The sequence below is a fragment of the Bos grunniens genome, chromosome 11, assembly GCF_055505025.1.
Source record: "Bos grunniens cultivar Pamir isolate PY7600 chromosome 11, Bosgru_T2T1.0, whole genome shotgun sequence".
NCBI classification, from domain to species: Eukaryota; Metazoa; Chordata; class Mammalia; order Artiodactyla; family Bovidae; genus Bos; species Bos grunniens.
In genome coordinates, this window is record NC_141175.1 from 52,676,396 (window position 1) to 52,701,391 (window position 24,996).

Here is a 24,996-nt window from a genome sequence, read left to right on the forward strand (position 1 = left end):
GATCTTAACTGTTATCAGGCAAGGGAAGTAACATCAGCAATGATAATACATCAATTAAGAGGCTCCCTGTTCTATTCCAATGGTAAAAAAGCCTTCAGCACTCAATGTCCAGATCAACTGGAACCTTAGATATGATGATGTTGACCTTTTCCAGCCCTCTTGAGTTCAGTCAACTAAAGCTTGGATTCTGTTGACTGCCCAAGCCCCTTCATGAATACACTTTTTCCCTTAGCTTAAATCTTCCCCATTCAGCTGTTCTGGGAGACACTGCTTTGGGAAAGATTTCCAGTGTTCCCCTTACTTGCTGCAAGTAATAAATCCTTCCTTCTTCTAATTTTTGGCTTTGTTATTCCTTTGGTTTAATCAGCAAGAAGTGAATCCAGTTTTCAGGTGATACCTCCACTATTGCTGGCGGCATATATCAAATCCCGTAGGTACCTGACAGGAAATGCCAAAAGATCCAGACCCACTTCACTGTCTCATTGTTCTGCTCTGTGCACTGCTGCTCTAGAGCCTGCCATCCTGATGAACCAGGGAGTCCAAATGTTCTCCCAAGTTTAGAACCTTCTACTGACCAGTCATGAATGTAGGCAAATTTCATACAGTCTCTAAATCCCCATTTATGCATCAGTAAAAGGGAGTTACAAAGAACCTTGGTTTAGGGTTATTATGGAGAAAAGAGATAACCCATGTGAGTCACCTGGACCATAGCAGAGATACATTTAATGGTAGCAGTTATTATTATTTTAAGATTTTTAAAACTTTATTAGATTTTCTTTGCCAGCAACTACACTATGACCAATATCTAGATGCAAATCGAAAAAGTCAGTTGCGCATTCAACTGTTTACAAATAGCTTTATGCTTGGTAAGAACCAGCATTATGATTAACGGGATTTTGTTTTTCACTTTTATATCCCACTTGGGATAGTGTGAAAAAGGTTTTAGGGCACTGGAATGATATAATTTCTTTAAAAATAATAAATATTCAATATTAATCAACTCCTTCAACTAACAGAAATCATATCCTCTTCTTCTCTGAGTTTTTTTTTTTTTTTTTTCCCCATTATTCTACTGAATAGGATATGGGAAATTGTAGTTTCTACTATTGAGTTTCCCACTGACTTGTTTATTTGAAATGGAATTGTGCTTAAATGTGACTTTTAGCAGTTGAGTTGCAAGGTATTTATCAACTTGCTCAGATTATCATCATAATTTGAAATCCATCTTACCAAATAAATGCATGCAAAATTGACTTCTAAAGACTTAACACACCCATGGAAAGCTAAGTTCCTGTGGGCAGATATCATTCAGTATCAGTTTAGAGTTTGATTGAACCTCAGAAGTCATAATAGTGTGATAGACTGTCTTGGCATATATTTGCATTTAAGCCCTGCATTTTCCATATCCTGTCTGCATGGTCTCTACTCCTTTGAACTGTTAGCAACTGTAAATAGAGATTATAACCCACTACCAAAGTTATGGGTTGTTCTAAGTATTAAAATGAAATAATGCATAGAAAAATATTTCATAAACTATGAAATGCTGTACGCCTTTTGTTAGTATGATTTTAAATTATTACTAGAAATGGGATGTATTTAGAGGACAGAAGTCATCTTACACTGTAATGCTAATCCCCACCATATAATCTTCTTTCTATAAATTTTCATATGAATGTGCTAAGATTGGAGAATTTGCAGCACCATACACAGATTTTACTTTTTTAAACATTTTGTTTTGGTTTAGAAACCAGGCTAATTTGGATATAAAAAGTGAATGTAAACAGAAAGGCTTTTGCACAAATTTGTTCTTAAGGTGCTTATATTGTACAGATAGCTTGGGAGATATCAGATTCTCCTTTTCTGAAATCAAACTCCAAATTTAGGGGTATACTGCAAGTTTCACTGAACTTCTCTTAGCAGTCTGTTTTGAATTTGTGACAGGCTGATATGTTTGGCTGATTTGGGGAGGGTGAGGAGATAGGTAGATCAATGGATAATATTGATATAGCAACTCTAGAAAGGGGAGTGATGGTGCTAAAACTGGCAGAATATTATTACCAGTAGTTTCTGGTAATCCAGGGCTGTGTGTGTGTGCATAAGGGAGGCTTCCATATTTTATGTTATTTACTTGAGAATTATTCAAAATATTTAACATATATTATAATTTAAAAAACTGTTTATAAATATATTGAATAAAAATATAACCATAATAATGTTAATTTTAAAAAAGATATGGTCCAGTCATTGCTCATTCACTAAGGACTAGTCAGAAAATTTTGGTATATTACGTTGACCAAGAATAACTTGTAGTTGGGGTGGTGGTGCTTAAAAATTGTTTACTTCTAATATTTTGCTTAAGAGGTAAGAAAACTGGGATCTAATTCAGTGACTTGCCTAGTCTCACAGAAAGACAAAGAAGCAAAATGGGAAGTATCTGGCTTTTCACTATACTTCACAAAGTAAAAGCCATATGCTTGATACATGGTAGGCACTCAGCAAAGTCCTACTGATTGTCCGAAATATGACCAATTCTGATTTCAACAGTCACCAGGAGTAGTCATTAATCAGCAGATACTCATCAAATGTCCCTGAGTACCAGGTAGTACAAGATGCTGGCGATACAATGATAAGGATGACTTTCTAGTGGTATGAAGGGCATAGACCTATGAACGTGAAATTGTAGGATGAAAAGGACCCTAATGGAAGGATGGACAAAGTAAATGCAGGCACAAGTAGAGAGGAGGAACTGATATCTGAGTAAATCGTCTCTTCTTTAGAGGAGATGACATTTGAACAGATCCTCCATAAGCAGGTGAGGAGTGAAGGGGAGAATGTTGCAGGGTCTACCAGAGTGATCAGTGCTATTGAACATTGTTGGAGGGGCTATAGGCATCAAGAAGGCCATGTGGAAGAACCTAGAGGCACGAAAGCATGATCTCTTCCAGGAACAGTGACTTACACATGAGGTTGTGGTAGGGGTAGGAGATAAATTGGAGGGCCACACAGAGGTCAAATGGGCCAGAACTTCTTGGACATAATCTTATAGGTGTTAGATTGACATTAGAAGATTTTAGAAAGTAACATATGTGTATTATTAAATATAGTAATCAAATAATGGGTTGGGTTTTCACACAGTGGATCTGATAACATAAAAGACATGAAATAGCTGGCCTAGTAATTTTTTCAGCTCAAGACTTAATTAGACTAATAATAAGAGGATCATAAAACATATAATATAAATTGGGGGACTTTTGAGAGTAAAACGAGGCATTTTTATTAATTATGCTGGGACAGTGGAGGCAAATTGGAAGCTGTCATCACACTTCCTGTGAGATGATCAGTCCTGTGGATGGTAATTAGTTGGCCCAGGTAAGTATTTAGGGATCCCTGGATGCCTGGCCTGCTCATGGATTGACGAATATAGGATGGATGCTGTAGAATCCCAGAGCCTGTCCAGTAGACCCTCTCTATTCATAGCCATAAATCGATTTCCAATTAAATTATTTCAAAGATGCATTTACTTAGTGTCCTAAAATGCTGTGCAAGCCCTATATTTAGAGAAGTGTTCTGTTGTTATTGTTTTGATTTGTGAGTTCTTTAGCTCTCATGTACCGTTTTTTTTTTTTTTTCCCCTTAAAATTTCCCCATTCCTAAAGAATTAGCCAGACTTAAGTTTGTAACCCAGGTTACATGGTTACATGTAACAGGTTACATGCTGGGTCCATCCCTCAGTCTGTGCATGTTGAATTATCTTATTTCTGTCTTTGAGCACATCTGTAGTGTGGCTAACATAAGGACATTTTGTAAAGATTAAACAAGTGAGCAAAGTTTAGTGTTTAACACATGGTAGAAACCAAGTAAGTAGCTATTGTGTCTTTATTTTATGTCTCTTCATTGAGAAAGCAGTTTTGGTTTTTTGCTTTTATAACCACCCCTCATTTGATTTGATTCCCTTCACATGCATTGTGAGGAGGGCATGGCAACCTACCTCAGTAATCTTGCCTGGAGAATCCCCACGGACAGAGGAGCCTGGCAGGCTACAGTTCATGGTGTCGCAGAGTCGGGCACAACTGAGCGACTAAGCACATGCATTGTATCTGCACTGTAGCACTTATCTTTTTGCATTATGGTTGCTTTTAAAATTATCTTACTTACTAGGCCAATAATTCTCAAGTGGGTGTTATTTTGCTCCTCCATTCCCAGGGTGCCAATATCAAGAGACTGAAAGGACAAAAGTGGCGCTTCTGGCATCTAAGTGGTAGAGGCCAGGGATGCTGCAAGGTGCTCTACAAAGCACAGGGCAGCCTCTGTGACAAAGAATACTGCCCTAAGTTGTTAGTGGTGCTTCCAGTAGGAAACTATGCTTTAGACTCAAACTCTGCAGAAAGTGTTAGTTGCTCAGGCATGTTCGATTCTTTGTGACTCTGTGGACTATAGCCCGTCAGGCTCCTCTGTCCATAAGATTATCCAGGCAAGAATACTGGAGTGGGTTGCCATTTCTTTCTCCAGGGGATCTTCCTGGCCCAAGAATTGAACCCAGGTCTCCCACATTGTAGGCAGATTCTTTACTGTCCGAGCCACCAAAGAAGCAGATAGTGATGCCAAAATCTCAGTCTCTGTGCACTGGTGCCAAATTGAATCTCAGAGACAGAGTTTTGGGTGAAGTAGACAAGAATGTGCAGTATTGGTGGTATACTGGTGAACATAGCTGCCTTCCAAGCAATTGACCTGGGTTCATTTTCCAGCCAATGCATAGTATTCTGGGGCTTCCCAGATGGCTCATTGGTAAAGGATCCACCAGCCAATGCAAGAGACACCAGTTTGATCCCTAAGTTGGGAAGATCTCCTGGAGTAGGAAATGGCAACCCACTCCAATATTCTTGCCTGGAGAATTCCACAGACATAGGAGCCTGGAGGCCTACAGTCCATGGGGTGGACTCATGCTCTCAAAAACCGTGTGGCCCAACCCAGGGGATTTCATGAGGAGTTTTATAGGAATTTATATCGGAGAAGGCAATGGCACCCCACTCCAGTACTTTTGCCTAGAAAATCCCATGGACAGAGGAGCCTGGTAGGCTGCAGTTTCATGGAGTGGGGTGCCATTGCCTTCTCCAATGTATGAAAGTGAAAACTGAAAGTGAAGTCGCTCAGTCGTGTCTGACTCTGTGCGACCCCATAAATGGCAGTCCACCAGGCTCCCCTATCCATGGGATTTTCCAGGCAAGAGTACTGGAGTGGGGTGCCATTGCTTTCTCAGAGGCAAGATCTAGAAAAGATCAAATTACTGCAGAAAGTTTGGTTTTGCAGATGTCCCAAGCCCACAGTCATTCAGTGAAATTCTCTCTCTCTTGGAGAAGGAAATGGCAACCCACTCCTGTGTTCTTGCTTGGAGAATCCCAGGGACGGGGGAGCCTGGTGGGCTACCGTCTCTGGGGTCGCACAGAGTTGGACACAACTGGGGCGACTTAGCAGCAGCAGCATAGGTATATATGGGCTTCCCTAGTAACTCAGCAGTTAAAGCATCCGCCTGTAATGCGGGAGACCTGGGTTCAGTCCCTGGGTTGGGAAGATCCCCTGGAGAAGGAAATGGCAACCTACTCTAGTATTCTTGCCTGGAGAATCCCATGGTCTGAGAAGCCTGGTGGGCTACAGTCCACGAGGTCGCAAAGAGTCAGACAGGACTGAGCAACTTCACTTCACTTCACTTCAGTTTCAGCAGCAACCACACTGCTTTGTCTCCAGTGTCTAGTGCTGTGGTTGTTATATGAATCTTGATGTTAATTGGTGGAATGTATGAATCTGGACTGAAAGTTTAGCCATGATCTCGTAGGGATTTCATCACTCTCTTTAGTTAGCATGTGGGTTGCTGTTGGGATATCTTAAGTATATAGCTACCAGCTACCTGCCTGAAGTAATAGGTATGTTAAACTGGAACTCTGAAAGGGACACCAGAAAAAAGTTAGCCATAAGGGCATAGACATCATGCTGCTGCTGCTGCTGCTAAGTCGCTTCAGTCGTGTCCGACTCTGTGCGACCCCATAGATGGCAGCCCACCAGGCTCCCCCATCCCTGGGATTCTCCAGGCAAGAACACTGGAGTGGGTTGCCATTTCCTTCTCCAATGCATGAAAGTGAAAAGTGAAAATGAAGTCGCCCAGTCATGTCCGACTCCGAGCAACCCCATGGACTTCAGCCCACCAGGCTCCTCCGTCGGTGGGATTTTCCAGGCAAGAGTACTGGAGTGGGGTGCCATTGCCTTCTCTGATAGACATCATATAGATACTTAAATATCTCATTTAGGTTTCTTAATCAAAAGCACCTGCTAACTTTCACTTAGCAGACAAAACATTGCATTTTTACCTGAATTAAACTGTGAGAGAATGTGAGATTAAACTGTCTTTGGCTGTTTTGTGAAATGGAAATGTGTGAGGGCATATCAGTAAGATTGGGTTAAGTGGTTTATCTATTTATCTTTATCTGTTTTGCATCTGATAGCTGCCACTTTTTAATGAGAAATATAGGACTCTGAGGAGCTGGGGGGAGGGAAAAAAAAAAAAAAAAACTGCGAAAGCTAGCCTGGCATTCCAAGCAAGAATTCTGCTCTGAGATTTGGGAAACCCATTTTCTAATTGTTGGATGAGATGGGGCTCCTTCCTTAATCAGACAAACTGATATGTACTGTGTGCTGTGAAAAACTGAAGAGTTTGCTGAGAAATCAATTAGGATATTGGGAGACAAATCTTTGCATCTTCCCTTCCTGTCCTCATCTCAACTCTCTTGGATTTTTTGTTCACCTGAGTCAGTTCTGTCTTTCAACAGGAAGTGAAAACCTCAGCATGAGATCATTACTTTGGTATTTCCTGTTGCACCTTGCGTTAGTTTGTTAGGGCTGCTGTAAGAAAGTACCAGAGACTGGGGTTTTAACAATGGAAATTTATTTTCTCACTGTACTGGAGACTTGAAGTCTGAGATCAAGGTGTCTGCAGCTTAAGTTTGTTCTGAGGCCATTCTCTCTGGCTTGTGTAAAATAAACAGCCTTCTTCTCTCTCATAATCTTTCTTGTGCTTTTCCATATCTAATTTCTTCTTTTTTAAAGACACTAGTCATAATGGATTAGGGCCCACCCTAATGACTTCAGTTAACCTTAATTATTTCTTTAAAGATTCTGTCTCCAAATACAGTCGCATTCTGAGTCACTCAAGGTTAGCACCCCAGCATATTAATTCTTTTTGGGGAGAGGAGGGCATAAATTTGCTCATATCACATCCCTATAGGGCTTAACACCAAGTAGGTGCTCAACAAAAACTTGCTTTTTGACAGCCTGTGCTGTTGTTTGAAGTAGGATGTGGTGGCTGACCCCAGAGCACAAAGAGACAAAGGTCAGCCTGGCTGGTGTGATTCTCAGCTTACAAAGTCTACCCTGACTCAGGCCACCACATATGGAAACCTGGTCCCGTGCTTGAAGACCTTGCCCCTGGAGTCACTGAGTTTAAGAAGCCAAAGTTGGGATAATTAGATTATATTTAATATTGGAGAAGGAAATGGTAACCAACTCTACCATTTTTGCCTGGGAAATCCCATGGATAAAGGAGCCTGGCAGGCTAAAGTCCATGGGGTCTCAAGAGTTGAACATGTCTTAGCAGCTAAACCACCACCACTACCAACACTGGTTGATTTGTTAGTTCTTCTCTTTGTTTCTTTGCTCTCCACTCGGCAGGTTTGATTAATCACAAGGAAAAGAAGGCAAAGGGAGGATATGGACAGCCCTGGAGAAGGGCTTCCAGTGGGAAAGCTCTTCCAGGAGAAACTCTTTGATTAGGAAGGGAGGGGCTGCTGGATGCCCACTTAGGTGGTGGTAAGCCTGGTCTAACGCTTGTTTACGTGTAGGTGGGAGAGAGGGACACCCTAACACTAACCCTAACCCAGGTGACTTTGAACTTAGCATCAGTCTGGCTTATGCACAGAGAACAAAAGAACTTGAATCCATAACCCACAAATTAATAGTTAATCCCACAAGTGTAAGTCTCATGGGAGAAACAGATGAACAACCAGTGAGCACATTACATACTGAAGGTCTTTCTCAATTTTATTAGTATTTTAGCAGGGAACTTCTAGAGTCACTACGAAGAATTAAAATAACACTCTAATGATAGGTCTCTAGACTCTGCATCAGAGTCAAAGGCTTACTTAGAAAAGAGGTATGTTTTGGCTGCAGATCCATCTCTGGAGGCCCCTCTTAGCTCAGTGTGTATAAGTAATTAGCATCTTTCCTCTCTGACTCCCCATCAGTGCGGGGTAGACATGGCAGGTCTGCTGCATCTGGCTTCCTCATTTCAGCCAGGACCTCCCTTCCTTGACATGCCAAATGAAGGTGACTGAAATAGAAACCATTCGTGCTGCTTGGGGATCTCCCTCTCCTGGCAGTTAGTTCTAGGCGCTCAGTTTGATTAAAATCATTAGTGAGGTGTGTTCACTACTGATTTCATTACCCATGCATAAGACTGAAAGAAAGAGTCTGTCTCCCACAATTGCCCCCCATCTCTCTGACTAGCATAGGAAACCACAGCTGTTGGCTTTGAATTTTTCACTGCTTTATTAGTAAAGTTTCAGGATCCGTGTCTGGTTTTCCTTTTTCATGGCCTTGTATTTGAATTATGTTATAAAGAGGGCTGATGCTGAAGCTGAAACTCCAGTACTTTGGCCACCTGATGCGAAGAGGTGGCTCATTAGAAAAGATCCTGATGCCAGAAAAGATGGATGGCAAGAGGAGAAGTGGGCAACAGAGGATAAGATGGTTAGATAACATCACTGACTCAACCGACATGAGTTTGAGCAAACTCCAGGAGATAGTAAAGGACAAAGAAGCCTGGCATGCTGCAGTTCATGGGGTCACAAAGAGTCAGACACAACTTAGTGACTAAACAACATAAATAGACTTTAAAATGGTGAAAATTGCATGAGTCTTAAATATCACTCAGATGTTAAAAGATTTTCAAATGGCAAGTCTGTGTAAACCTGAATTCATCTATAAAACGATGTTTTCTCCTAGACAGTAAATCCGTCCGTTCATGCTTCAGATGCTGGACACTGTTCATGCTTCAGATGCCTCTCCTGAAGAGGTTTACTATCAAGAAGGGGAAAAAAATCACAATCAGTAAACTGCTGTTTGGATGCCAGTTTCATGGTAGAGTTGGAGACAGACATTTTGCCTGTATTCATCTCACCCCAATCTAGGTTTAAGCATCCTTTTTGTTGTTCTACAGATGAGGATTGAGATTTAATGAGTTTAAGTAAATTGCCAAGGGGCTTCCCAGGTGGCTCTAGTGGTAAAGAACCCACCTCCCAATGCAGGAGACTAAGAGACGTGGGTTCAATCCTGGTTTGGGAAGATCCCCTGGAGTACAAAATGGCAACCCATTCCAGTATTCTTGCCTGGGGAAACCCATGGACAGAGGAGCCTGGTGGGCTATGGTCCATAGAGTCGCAAAGAGTTGGACATGACTGAAGTGACTTTGCACATACACACACAGCTATTAGATAGCAGAACCAAGATGTAATTTAGTACTGTTTGTGTCTGCTTCAAAAATTGTTTGAAGGAAGGGGAAGGGTTGGGAGATGCTCAGAAGGATGGGCAGGTGGTAGTTATGGGCTGAAAATTTTATTTGCATTGTCATTTTACATTTAAGAATTACATTTACATTCATTTAAGAATGAGGGAACACTGATTTCTTTATCAAAGCATCCATCTTCACTTGCCCCAAGTCTTAGTGTCAGAAGCTGGGGTGACCTTTGCAGTTGGCAGTATGCATTCCCATCATTGCCTGTGGCCCAGATAGATAGTCATGGATGCAAATAAACAAGTCAGTAGTAGATTCTGAAAGGACTGGGATTTTTGGATTCCATCTTTCTCAGTGGTCCTTCGTTGCAGTTCAGCCAATGAAGGTTGGCGATAACATATTTTGACTCCTCTTGTCCTGTGGGAATGGCAGTTGTCACTTTATTGTGTGCAAGGAAACTCCTTTTGGGGCATTGCACCTGACATAGTGGGGATATGGTCTTTCTTTCAACAGAGTTTACACTCTATTAGTGGAAACAGTAACCATACAGTAAAGAGATAATGGCAGTGAGTGAACTTGCAACACACATACACACACACACATTGATGTATAAAACATGATTACACCATTTTCATTTTACATGATTGTGTTAGTTATGTAATTTACAGAGGGATCATCAAACAATTTGGGTGTTGCTGCCCTGGGTCAGAAAGATCCCCTGAAGAAAGGCATGCCAGCCCACTCCAGTATTCTTGCCTGGAGAATCCCGTGGACAGAGGAGTCTGATCCGCTACAATCCATAGGGTTGTGAATAGTTGCACACTACTGAAGCAACTTAGCATGCCAACCCGGTTTGGTAGTTTTTTTCCCCCTTACAATCAGTGTTAAAAATCTGCTTTTTCATAAGATTGACGATATAATTTGAAGCAATGCAGTACAGCTTACTCTAAGTGAACAGAGAAAATTCAAGCAACCACATTTAATCCTATCCCTGCCTTTTTTCATGACAGCCTGCAATCAAGGGGTAGCTCTAGCCAGATCTCTGACTATGAGTGATGTAGGGGGAGACAGCTCAGAGCCAGCTTTCCTGAAGAAGGCTGCTCAGAGATTTGTCTAAGGGGGATGCTATGGCCTGACATCAGAAAGGACTGTACCAGTTGCTGCTGTGGTTGAGAGAAGAGAAGTTCTGTGTGGGGTATGGGGTCAGGCAGAGCTTGACCTGGGCTGTAGAGGATGATTGAGTTGGGAGGAAAGGCACAATTAGTGTCTGGGAGATTATTACGTGGTTTTCAGAGACAGACTTCTCTGAGAACTGGGATGTACTTACAAGGGAATAGAGAGATTGGGGCCATAGGGAGAGGAATTTGGGAGTAAATTTTCAGAAAATGTTGAGAAATCAGCACAGTGTAGACTTGGGTTTACCAGTAGAAACTCTGAAACACTGCCTGGATCAGGATCCTGTTTTTCTGTGTATGTGCTCTCATAAATTTGTAAATCTCTCTGTGCTTTAGTAAGATCAGATGCCTTGTTGATTTCTGTGTCCACTGTATCAAGCGGCCTTATTTTAATGTCTACATGTAGATGTAACTGTGGCAGGTAAGAAATTTGGGGGAGCTGGTTTAATCTTCTTTTTCAGGGACTTTTTCTGACATGATGTGGCAGGCTGTGTCTGCTTTATCTTGTTTGGATCCTCAGGCAGTATGGCTTTCCTTTCCACTTAAGTCAATTGGTTATGAAACTTATGTTTTTGACATCAGTAACTGAGTCATCAGGAATTAAGCAGATTTGCCTTCATTGTGGATCCTTGGTTCGACTTCAGGCTTACTACTAGGAAACTGTTGCAGAACTCATGGATCCCAAACTAGGCTGAGCAACAGAACATGGCAATATGGAAATGTAGATTCCTAGGTATTAATTAGAAATATTTTAATTAATAAAATGATTCATCAGGTCGGGACCCACTAAAACAATCCCTGTATTTCCAGAACTTTGTAATTTTTTAAATGTTTATTAAACACTCAGATTTCCAACCTACTCCTGAGCCACAGAATTGAATCTCCTGGTAGAGGAACCTAGGGAGCTCCATTTGTAACAATTATGTCACATCGGCAGTTTCCAGCCTTGTGTTATTCAGCCGAAGACCCTCCTAGTTCCCTTCTCATTTCTGGCCACCATTTACCATCATGTAACCAGCAACCCCTTTTGGAATTTAATCCACCTAAAAGCTTACATTAGTGGCCCGACACCTTAGCCCTGAATTGTCAGAGAGATGTGCTTGGCAACATATGCTGCCCTTCTGGCTCTGTGAGTAGACAGGGATGAGCAATTGAGAAAGACTCAGCCACCAACCAAGGGCTCTGAGGGCCCCTAGAGGTCAGAACTTCATGATGGAGGAGCAAGTCTCACCCAAGAAGTTCTCTCAGTTTTGGCTGTGTACTGTCTTTAACTTACACTCAAGGACTTTGCATCATCAGAAGGATTCAGTGAAGTGGAGGGATGCGCATACAACTTGAAAATGTATGAGATGCTAGGATTCTAATCCAGGCCAAGATTTTGCTGTGTGTATTTTGTCTTGAATCTTTTTCCTACAGCTCGTCTAGAGAGAGTACGATACACTTTTTAAAATTCAGACTTAAATGCAGACTTAGCGAACTTTCAGTAGGATCCCAGCATAGGAAGGAAAAAGATCTCAGTGTCTGGCTAGTCGTGATGCATATTCTCAACTCTCCGCCTTAATAGACACAGTGTACGCTACAGAGAGCAAAGTGTAATTTTAAGAACCTTGTAATTCTTTACAAATTAACACAGCAGATGGTGTTTATGGGAGCCACACAGTGAGGAATATTTGGGACCATGTGAGACATGTGTTGCAGGGTTTCGGCCTGCTTTCTACTTAGTTTAATTTTTAACGGTTGTGCTACAAAAAAAAAAAAGTACTATTTGCCTCATAAAGTTTTCATCAGTGCCAAGGGTGAGCAAAGGCCCCCTGAGATGGTTCCCTTATGGGTCAAATTCCAAGCTTTTCAGGGAGAAGGGCCTCCGAGAGATCCCTGACTCACCTAAGCCTGAGGAGTGCCTTGTGCTTAGACCTTGGTCATGTGGCAGAGGCCTTGGGACTTTGGTGCTGGGGCTGGGAGCAGCCTGGCTGTCTAGTCTGGCTTGCAGGTGGGTTTGAAAAGTTGAGCTAGAGCCCAAGGCTTGAAGAGAAAACGGGTTAGCAATGAGGCTAGCACCTCTAGACTGGAGCTTGCTAATTTATAAGTAGTTAAAATATTTCTTTAGTTATTTTAATTAAAAATGAAATGTTATTCTCTCTTAGTTCCCCTGTAGTGATAAGAACTAAAGTGACCAGGACCTTTGTGGTTACTTTCCAGACAGTGCTGGTCTTTTTGAGGGAAGTGTGACAAGGAGAAGAAAGTGTCATGATATAGATTGTAGGTGGGGTTGATGAGAGGATGGGGAAAAATGGTTCTCACAGGTTTTCCAAGGACCAAGAGAGGTCAGATTTGACTTGGGCAGGAAAAGAAAAAGTGTTGGTTCTGAAGAGTGCCAGGTAATCTCTTTGGGGGTCCCCTGGGCATGCAGGAAGTGCCAGGCACTCCCAATTTGTGGATTTTCTTTTCCCAATGTCACCAGGGAAACCTCTTCATTTTGTTCTACTGTAAGGTTGGCAAATAGAATGGTCCCAGGTGCTCTCTGGGATGGCCCGTTTGTTCCAGTCAGGACCTTGCTCAGCCCTTGAAAGTACCATTTTATCAAACCCATTCCTTTTTTCATATCTAGTGTCCTTAAGCTTGGGGCTTCACCAGTGACTCAGCAATTAAGAATCTGCCTGCAGTGCAGGAGCCACAAGAGACGCAGGTTTGATCCCTGGTGGGGAAGATGCCCTGGATGAGGGCATGGCAACCCACTACAGTATTCTTGCCTGGAGAATACCATGGACCAAGGAGCCTGGTAGGCTGCAGTACACAGAACTGCAAAGAGTCCGATATGACTGAAATGACTTAACACGCATGCATGTACACATGGACTGAATTGATTGCCTCCGAAATTCCTATGTTGAAGCCTCCCCAAGGTGATGATATTTGGAAATGGGGCTTCTTAAAGTAATTAGGTTTAGACAAGTTATTAGAATGGGGCCCTCATTATAGGCTTACACACACACACACACACACAAGTCGCTCAGTCGTGTCCGACTCTTTGCGACCGCATGGATTGTAGCCCACCAGGATCCTTGGTCCATGGGATTTTCCAGGCATGAATACTGGAGTGGGTTGCCGTTTCTTTCTCCAGGGGAATCTTCCTGACCCAGGGATCGAACCCGGGTTTCCCGCATTGTAGGCGGACGCTTTACCGTCTGAGCTAACAGGGAAGTCCATTAAAAACACAGAAGAGTAGTAGTAAGTTTCAAAAGGATGTCAGTTGAGATCTGTTATAGATGAAATCTACTTCCTAGAAGTCACCTTGCCAATTATATGCACAGCTTGAGACAAGAGGCTGCAAAAAAAGGTCCAACTGGAAAATATCTCGGGTACCCAGTTAGATCCAGTTATTCTGCCTCTGTGAATTTAAAACGATCATCATCCACAGTGGAATAGATGTGTCCCTCATTGCTTAGAAAATCCACAGCTAGCTTGATTGAGGCTACGGACATGTGTTGGAGTTGGTTCTTGAGATCCTGAAAGTTCAATCGTACAGGTCTTGGGCAAGCCTGGATCGAATTCAGCACCTGGTTCTGGGCCACAGTGAGGCCATTTGCTGGTATGAAGTTATTCCCACCGAAGTTTCCAGCTTCACCCATTCCTGGATTGCTGATAGGCACTCTCCCTGCTGAAGGATGGCTGTTCGACTTGCTCAGCATCATGTGTGCATTGACTACTTCCAGAATATGTGTGGTGAACTCATTCATATCCTCCAGGGGCATGATCTTAAAGGCTACCAGGCTTTTATTGTTCTGGAAAGATCTCAGATGACCAGCCACTTTCACATATGTTTCTGGAGGGACCACAGTGTTTTCACTGTTGGCATCATCTGTGTCAACCCACTGGCGAACATCCATGGGTGCAGCTGTCATGTCATCTATCTTGTAAACAATGTTGGTTGTAGCTTTCTCTGCATTTCTGATAATCCCCACAATAGTTACCTGTGAAATCTCAACATTTCCAATGCTGAATACTTCATCAACCAGAGTAGCAGAAAGCAGCTGAGATATGGTACAGGGTACAATGTGCTGAGCTTGAGCTCTGGATTCCTTTTCAGCCTGGGAAGCTGTCAGAGATCCAAAGCCCCCAGGGGACTGTGTGTACCCACCGACTCCCCCGAAAGAGGAGGTGCTATAGCTTTCAAACCCACTATTCCACATCTTCGACATGATTCCCTCAGGAGAGTTCCATTATAGGCTTAGTGCCCTTATAAGAAGAAGGGTGCTAGAAAGCTTACTTGACCTCTCTTTCCACCATGTCTGTAAGCCAAAAAGAGAGAAACCATCCCTGCAGGACCTTGATCTTGGCTTTCTAGCCTTTAGGATAACAGGAAAATAAATGTCTCTTGTTTAAGCCATCCAGTTGGTGGTATTTTCTTATGTCAACCCAAGCTGACTAATACACTATCTTTGAACTCCTGTACTTCTAATTGGGAAGAAGTAACATAGAGTCATGAGAAGTTTGTGAATAGTATAGGATTATAATTATGCATTTTATATATTTGTGTTTTAGAGTGTGACATCTGAAATTCAATTAACAATGCAAGAGATTTGTACCGTATGTAATTGTTGCCTGAGTGGAAATGGGCAACCAAATAAATGATGCAGGTGGCTATAGGTACTCAGTGGAGGATGGGTTGCTGTGAGATGGGAGGGCAGGGATGTGTGTTGAAGGAATTACAGTATGAACTGGCCTCTGATCTATGGGCAGATGAAGCACAGGAAGACCAAGGCTTGGGGTCCCTACCCAGATAGACGTTCCGTAAACCAAAGTAACCGTCTGCCTGATTGTTTTCCGATTTCTGTGAAGTCTCAGCAGTGTGGACCCAACTATTGATCTTATTTTTGAGATGCTGGAAATTGCCAGAGTCTGGGGATCTTTTAGGTATTGTTAGCTTTAATAGTAACTGAGTGGTTTGGGGAATATGCACAGAAAAATGAAGCAGAAGCTTAAATTTCATTGAAATTTAAATCATTTATGTAGTATGGGTATATACAGGTTTGTGTGTGTGTGTGTGTATAAAATCAATGGAAATTTCACTTTGCCTTGACTACTTCCATCTCAACTCTGAAGATAAAATGGGATTTTTTTTTAGCAGTTTGCTCAGTTCATTGTCTCTCATAGGCTTTGAGGGTGCATATGGTTAATTTACCATTGCTCTCAACAATCATCCAGCTTGGGAGCTGGGGAAGGGGGGCTCTGATGGAAACTGTATTCTAGGGCAGGGTTGCCTGACAGATAATCACTGGGGACTACACCTGTGGTGATAAAATAAATCAAAGAGCAAGAATTGTAACATTACACAGGTGCCAACCACTTCCTGTGGTTTTGATCAGTAAATCATGAAGTAGGTGATATTTATTTTTAGGACCCCAAATTTTCCAAATCATTCACTCCTTCCATACCTGCCTTCTAACCCTAGGTGCTTACATGGACCCTCTGTCCTTCTATTCACAAATGAGTGTTTCTGGAGCACTTCTTAGGAGGCTTTTGTTTTGGTTTTGTTTTTTTAATCACCATCATTTTATTTTTTTTATTCTTGATTTTATTGATTGGCATATAATTGCTTTCCAATGTTGTATTAGTTTCTGCTGTACATTTACCCTAAGAAAAACATAATTCAAAGAGACACAGGTACCCAATGTTCATCATAGCACTATTTACAATAGTCCAGACATGGAAGCAACCTAAGTGTCCATCAATAGATGAATGGATGGAAAAGATGTGGAATATTACTCAGCCATAAAAAGGAACAGAATTGGGTCATTTGAAGTGATGTGGATGAACTTAGAGGCTATTGTACAGAGTGAAGTAAGTCATAAAGAGAAAAACAAATATCATATGTTAATGCATATATTTGGAATCTTAGGGGTTTTATGCTGAATACTCCAGGAGAAAATCAGGGCATTCACTATCCATAGAAAACTTGGGTTCCTTTTTGCTGAAATATGAAAACTTGATAAACAGTGCAGGACAGTCTATCATTAGCATATGTATTATTTGCCACAGTACCTAATAGAAGGATATGGTCAGAGGAGAGGAAGATCTTTAAGGACTAGCTCAGTACAGAAACACTCCCAGGGGAAAGATTTGGAGCTGTTCCTTGAAGCATGGGTAGAACCTGGTTAGGCAAAAGGTCAAAGGGAGAATAACCCCTTTCAGCCAGGCACCAACATGAGGCAGAAGGTGTGTGAGTTGTTGAGAAGAAACAAATTGACTAGAGATACAGGCAGTTACAAGAAGGAAAAGCATTTATGAAGTCTTAAAATACAGACTCAAAAGTTTACTAGAAAGTAGAGATGCAGTAAGCACTAAATGGAAACTGAGAGGTATACTGGGCCAAGGAAGTGAAAGCTTGGTCTCAACAGGTCATATTAAGAATAATGTGGTGTTGGAAATGTTTTGAGTTGGCCAAAAAGTTTGTTCAGATTTTTCCATAGAAAAAAACCGAACGAACTTTTTGGCCAACCCAATACATTCGCATGGTTGGTCGTCATGGGCAGAAGGATTTGAGGAACAGCAAGATTTCTAAGGTCTCTTTGATGGATAAATTCTCAAATCTACTGACTGACTGGATTTAGGGGAGGAATACAATATTAGGATTTAGAGCTCTGACAGTGATTAGTGCAGCGAAAAGCTCTCTAGGTGAAACCAAGGTCTGAGCTCCCTTGGTTCTCTGAGCTACATCCACGGGGAACTTGCTGAGGTTTTCCCTTTCTAACATGCCACCTTCAAATCATTTTGGTCTGGTAGTTTAAGGTCTCTGATTTAGTCAGACATTGTTGGTTGTTAGGGACAGAGATTCGACATCAACAAACATGGGGGGATTTGTTAACTCATGACACTAGGAAATCCATTGATAGATACTAATGGATTTAGGTACAGCTAGATTCAGGAACCCATGCATTTCATTCACTGATAATAATAAAATTTGTTGAGTGCCTATTATTTGCCAGGCAAAGCTCCAGGCTGCCAAGATTTAATGATAAATAAAGGAAAGACTGTACCTTCATGGAGTTTTATTTTACAAGTTTAGTATATAATGAAAACTATGAACCAATCTGGTTTGCCTCCAAAAGCTGACTTCCCTTACCCTTCTCTTCCCTTCTTTTGCATTCCCTTTTGTTTCCTTTCCCTAGCATCTCATCTCTTTTCAGCCCCAAATTAATTTCTCATCTGTCTCCTTCTTCCTCTCTCCCTCTCCTTATTCCCCTTCCCTCCCCCTCCCTTTTCTCCTCTTTCTACTCCCCAGCTATGCTTTTCTTGTGACACCCATTTTCAAAGACACCTTAACCAGCTCAAGGTGTATCTGCTGACAGTTTATCAATCCCAGTGGAGAAAAATATGCCTCCTTATTAATAATTTTACCAACCACCTTATGGCTGAATCTCACTGGTTTGGATGTTATCATGAGTTTATCCCTGGGCCAGAACTCCTTGGTTGAGAATCAGAAGGAAAAATTAGAGGGTTTACCAAAAGAACCCAAGAGAAGTTGCTGGGAAAATGGAAACGACAGCAACGTGCCCTGAACTCTCCAAGTCAGGCCTTCTCTGTGCATTGCCTGATATGTGTACTGACACTGCTATGCTAGTAAGTGTGGTCTGGGGGTTTCACAAACAAAGCCATCCTGATTTTCTAACCTTATTAGTGATGATTTTTTCCTTGAGTATTGATAATGCCTGGCAGAGAAGCATCAGATACATTTTTGCCCTAACACATTATCATAATGTTTTTCCCTATCTTTATCCTCCCACCCCTATTTCAGAGTCCAGGGAAGCTGGAATTTTATGTGGTTAAAGGATCCCGATCATGGGTTTGATTTGCGGCTGATGCTAAACTTTTATCCATTCTAAAGAGATATTGCCCATTTTTTTTCTAAGAGAAATGTCCATAGGTGGTGAAAAGGAAATGTTTAGAAAGGTTCACATTCTCAGACTGTGATTTACACATAATATAAAGGTTTTACACAGTGTTCAAGGTTCTTTAAATAATGGTGCTATTTGTAATAAGAATATCATTTCTACATGCAGGGTCTGAAGGTAGATAGGCAACCCTCCAAACAGGATAGAGTGACCACTAGATCAATAGATAATTTTTTCTCCTCCCTTCCGTTGTCTAAATCATAGGTTTAAATGACAGGAAAATGTGTTAGAGATGGAGTGCATGGTGCAGTATAGCTTTCTGCCATTCTGATGATTTTGACTTCCATCTCTTTCAAATGACAGCAATCTGAAGAGTGGGCATTTGATTAGCCCACACATTCAATATATGAGAATCACCACTATACAATATTTTGAAGATTTCTCAAACATTCAATCAAGTTTGCAGGTACCATTGAGAGAAAGAACAAAGCGAGAGACATTGGCCTTCTTACAGCCATTTCCAACATATTAATATCGTGCCCTGAAACTAACATGAAACCACAGATCTGATGGAAGCACTGAAATAGTAGATTTATATTCTTGGGGTCTCCATGAGTGACTCCTTGTACTAAACTATGTGTTTAAGGTAGAATGAGGGGCTGGAATGGGGAATGGCCTTTAAACAAATATTCAGTCAATTTCAGAAATTTAAAAATTACTATTCTTTATTTTTTTGTTTTATAAATTAGGAAGTTGTGAAATGTTCAGCATAGAATTTAAATATTTTGCATATCTCTTCAGTGTTTCAGAGGGAATGATGAATATTTAATAAAAGAGAGAGAAAGAGGGGCTTTTATTTCACAATAGGACAAAGGACAGTATTATTAAAAAATGAACCAAGATATTGTCTTTTTACTGAAGAATGATTGTGAAAAATCAAAATTTCAATTAATGTCCCCAATCATTTTTGTGTAGTATTGAACTAAAAATAGGAAGTTTTCTTGATAGCATCTGATACTTTGGCAAACTGGACTTAAATTTAGAGCCAGAAGCTAGGAGAATAAAGGACCCCCTATAAAAAGCCAAATCAGGAAATTCATTCCCTTTCCTCTCATAAGTTCAACCTCAGATTTGCCCCAAATGTGTTTTGTAAAATAGAGCCCAAAGACAAAAACAAATAAAGTTTAATAAACACGCACCTCCCGAGCGTAACAGATGGCAACTAGGAAAGCTGCCTGAAGCGCTGTGAGAGCATGCTCCCGCCTGTCTCTTCTTTTATTTTTTTTAAACAACAATACTTAGTAAATGACTGTCTCTATTGCAAACTCACCCTCTGCAGGTAAAGGTAAAGGCAAGTGGGAGCACTTTGAGAAAGGTACACAAGGTCTGTAGGCAACGTGTGATGGGGCAGATAAACCCAAACCGAGATTTCTTCTGATGGCCTTTGAAGAGAAACATGTGAAACTCCATAAAATCACAAAATCTTAGAATTTTAGGAGAGAGAGATGGTTTATATATGGCATAGAAATGGCCCTGGGCTGGAAGTCCAGAGGTCCTGGTCTGACGATATTGAGGCCATATGATCAGAATCAGTAATGTCATCTTCCTGGGTTTTGCTCTTTTCATCTTTGAGAGGAATGGAGGGGTGAGGAAGAAGAAGAAATCGATTAAGATAGCTCTTGCTGAGTTAGGGCTGTGCCACCTGCTCCAGATACTGTCTCTTTAGGTTCACAATAATCCCCAAAGCAAGTTATTTACTCACATTTTAGAGATGAGAAAACCCCGGCTGACAGCCAGTCCCAGCCCTTTCTGCAGTGTAGTGAGAACATCCTCACAACAAGGAAACGTGGTTATGAGTTCTTGACAGGTTTGGGCTCCCCCATTTCCTGGGGTCTGTCACTCATGTGTGCTCCCTCTGTTGGACAGATGATAAGTCTGGAGTGCAGAGAAGTTGCCAGATCACCTAGGTAGTTGCTGGCAGAGAGTGCTTATGACTGCTTTTCGTTTCCTTCTTATTCAGCTAAGACAGGGAGTAAATGGATGAAGACCACACACTTAGGTTTAATTACTAGGCAGTGGTGTAAAAATGAAGATGGAACTCTCCCTTCGCTTCAATTTGTTAAACTATTTTTAGTTTATAGAGCCTGGAGGGTTAGGGAGGGAGAGTTGCGTAAGGCTTCTGGTTGATTCCCTGGAAACTACAATTTGCTCATGATGACCAAATCTTTAGTTATTTAAAAATATATCCACGGACCTACTATGCAAAAGATATTCATCTGGTGTTTCTGTCCCTTATTTAGCCTCTTACAGTATCCCAGACTAATTGTTTAAAATGAACTGTCCCAAATATCCCTTCCTTAAACAGAAGTAACTTTTCCTTTAAGAATTCTAGTTTTTGGCAAGGTTTTCATATATTATCTGCGTGAGTAGAGAAAGTCAAAGTCCAGGTGATCTAAAAATAGTTTCTGTGTATTTTCCAAAGCAATACTTTAATTTTTTTCCCCACAGTAGAAATACTTTGCTAATTATGCTGAATACTATTAATGCCTTTTAATGTTTCCAGCACACTGACACCAGGATTGATTGTCCTGCTAACCCAGTCAAGAAGACAGGGCATATATCATGCTATCCATTGTGCTTATGAGAGAACTCAGACACAAAAAACGGGCAAATCTTTAGTCCAAGATCACAGAACCTAATAACAAAGGGCTGACACTATGAAGCAAGAGTCTTTTTTGTTTATTTGGCCTGTCTCAGTGATTGGCTTCTTGTCCAATTTAGGTTGATAATTCAACAGTATTTCTGCTGCTGCTGCTAAGTCTCTTTAGTTGTGTCCGATTCTGTGCGACCCCATAGACGGCAGCCTACCAGGCTCCCCCATCCCTGGGATTCTCCAGGCAAGAACACTGGAGTGGGTTGCCATTTCCTTCTCCAATGCATGAAAGTAAAAAGTGAAAGTGAAGTCCCTCAGTCATGTCCGACTCTTTGCGACCCCATGGACCGCAGCCTACCAGGCTCCTACATCCATGGGATTTTCCAGGCAAGAGGACTGGAGTGGGGTGCCACTGCCTTCTCCCCAAAGTATTTCTACTTGGGTTCATAACAGAGCACAGGGGAGTATGGAGTGATGGGCTACTGTCCCCATTTTCTATGTAAATCTGAGCATTGAGGGATTATTATCCTTGTCCCAACACTGGTAACATTTAAAGAAATCAGTGCTAACAAAGGGTCAGCAAATGGATGATTTCAGCTGGTGGCCCCAATTCCCTAACTTCCAGTCCTGCCTTTACTATTCCCCAGCTGCTCTAAACCAAGAAAACAAACCCAAGTCAACTGCAGTTTTTGAATTGCCTTCAGCCAAAGATTTGAAAGCTGGAGACACTAAATTGCAAATATTATACAAAGAGAATCTCAACCGCACAAAGGTGGAAATGCTAACATCCCTGGAATCCTCTGAGCTTGCAGATCAAACTATAGTTTGCTATAATCACCCTATAAGGAAGTTCTTATAAAAATAACTTGTCTTCATGGTAGTCAAACTGATCCATTCACATGGTAGAGAAAAGGCTGGCCATTCCACCCACTGTTGTCCCAGTACCTGCCTTGCCATTTCTTGTCCTGGTGCTGCTTTGACCTTGCCTCTTTCCTATCTGGGCTTCCCTGGTGGCTCAGACAGTAAAGAATCTGCCTGCAATGCCAAAGACCTGGGTTTGATCCCTGGGTTGGAAAGATCCCCTGAAGAAGGGAAGGGATACCCACTCCAGTATTCTAGCTTGGAGAATCCCATGGATAGAGGAGTTTTCCTATTCAGATTTTGCCCAGGACTTAAGGCCAGGCTAAATCCTCCCATCCCTCTGTGATATTACTTGACTTCCCAAATGCAGCATTTTCTTCTTCTGAGCATCTCATTTAGCCCTGTAGGGAGCTAGTCTTTTTGCCTAGTTGTTAGTGCTGTTGGTCGCATGTTGGGATCACTCACTGGATTAGAAGCTCCTCGAGTGTAAGGCTGTAACTTGCTTTTTGTGTGTCCCCCCTCACCACCTCCACAGTGACCAACATAGTGCCTTACACCTTAGGAACATGTGCTATATGCTTAGTTACACGTTATTGAAGCCAGGTAGAATATGCGTTCCCACAAAACGTGTGTCTGTAACTACCCTACTTACAATCTTAAACATCTCTATTACCCCTGGCAATAGAGTTGCTGGATTTAGCACATAAAATTACAGAACACCCAGTTAAACTTGAAATTCAGGTAAATAATGACATTTTAAAAAGTATAAATACATCCTTTAATTTGCTAAGATTTAAAATGTAAAAATGTTACCTGACCTGTACGTACATAGGACACTTCACTGGCTTCACCTGAATCCTGGTCCTATCAGAGCTTGACTTTATTTCAAATTCTGATATTTGTTCAATGCTGATTTTTTGGCATTAATTTTGAGTTTCTAAAGTATGCATTAAATTATTATTTACCTTGATTCCTGAGTTCTTTGATGACCTCTTCCTCTTTATACCTGAGGCAGGTGCCTCACTCCCCTCACTCTGGTCCTAGGTCTGGTCTAATCCTTATGGTCTCCTTTGTGCAACAGTGATAAGGTTATGTCACCAGCAGAATATAGTGAACCCAGAGTCTGACATAGTGTTTATTCAGTGATTATTTTATGTATTCCGTCTTATGTATTACTTTATCTATTATGTATTCTGTCTTGACTTTTATTTTTACATTGGAAAGTTCAGTGATCTGGTCTGCTTTTCTCATTCAGCTCAGTTCAGTTCAGTCACTCAGTCATGTCCAACTCTTTGTGATCCCATGAACTGCAGAACGCCAGGCCTCCCTGTCCATCACCAACTCCCAGAGTCCACCCAAACCCATGTCCATTGAGTCGGTGATGCCATCCAACCATCTCATTCTCTGTCGTCCCCTTCTGCTCCCACCCTCAATTTTTCCCATTATCAGGGTCTTTTCAAATGAGTCACTTCTTTGCATCAGGTGGCCAAAGTGTTGGAGTTTCACCTTCAAAATCAGTCCTACTAATGAACACCCAGGACTGATCTTCTTTAGAATGGACTGCTTGGATCTCTTTGCAGTCCAAGGGACTCTCAAGAGTCTTCTCCAACACCACAGTTCAAAAGCATCAATTCTTTGGCACTCAGCTTTCTTTATAGTCCAACTCTCATATCCATACATGACCACTGGAAAAACCATAGCCTTGACTAGACGGACCTTTGTTGACAAAGTAATGTCTCTGCTTTTTAATATGCTGTCTAGGTTAGTCATAACTTTCCTTCCAAGGAGTAAGCGTCTTTTAATTTCATGGCTGCAATCACCATTTGCGGTGATTTTGGAGCCCCCCAAGATAAAGTCTGACACTGTTTCCACTGTTTCCCCATCTATTTGCCATGAAGTGATGGGACTGGATGCCTTGATCTTAGTTTTCTGAATGTTGAGCTTTAAGCCAACTTTTTCACTCTCCTCTTTAACTTTCATCAAGAGGCTCTTTAGTTCTTCCTCACTTTCTGCCATAAGGGTGGTGTCATCTGCATATCTGAGGTTACTGATATTTCTCCTGGCAATCTTGATTCCAGCTTGTGCTTCCTGCAGTCCAGCATTTCTCATGATGTACTCTGCATATAAGTTAAATAAGCAGGGTGACAAAATACAGCCTTGATGTACTCCTTTTCCTATTTTGAACCAGTCTGTTGTTCCATGTCTAGTTCTAACTGTTGCTTTCTGACTTGCATACAGGTTTCTCAAGAGGCAGGTAGGTGGTCTGGTATCCCCATCTCTTGAAGAATTTTCCAGTTTCTTGTGATCCATGCAGTCAAAGGCTTTGGCATAGTCAATAAAGCAGAAATAGATGTTTTTCTGGAACTCTCTTGCTTTTTTGATGATCCAGCAGATGTTGGCAATTTGATCTCTGATTCCTCTGCCTTTTCTAAAAACCAGCTTGATCATCTGTAAGTTCACAGTTCATGTATTGCTGAAGCCTGGCTTGGAGAATTTTGAGCATTACTTTACTAGCGTGTGAGATGAGTGCAATTGTGCAGTAGTTTGAGCCATTGCCTTTTTTGGGATTGGAATTAAAACTGACCTTTTCCAGTCCTATGGCCACTGCTGAGTTTTCTAAATTTGCTGGCATATTGAGTGTAGCACTTTCACAGCATCATCTTTCAGGATTTGAAATAGCTCAATTGGGATTCCATCACCTCTACTAGCTTTGTTCGTAGTGATGTTTTCTAAGGCCCACTTGACTTCACATTCCAGGATGCCTGGCTCTAGGTGAATGATCACACCATCGTGATTATCTGGGTCATGAAGATCTTTTTTGTACAGTTCTTCTGTGTATTCTTGCCACCTCTTCTTAATATC

General features: G+C 41.5%; 1 protein-coding gene and 1 pseudogene across 5 annotated transcripts in view; one reads left to right on the forward strand and one right to left on the reverse strand.

Moving 5' to 3' along the window:
* Positions 1 to 24,996, forward strand: part of CTNNA2 (catenin alpha 2) — a 1,366,346-nt gene that overhangs the window by 1,030,605 nt on the left and 310,745 nt on the right. The gene's annotated exons all lie outside the window — the stretch shown is intronic.
* Positions 14,101 to 14,936, reverse strand: LOC147363089 (replication protein A 32 kDa subunit pseudogene; annotated as a pseudogene).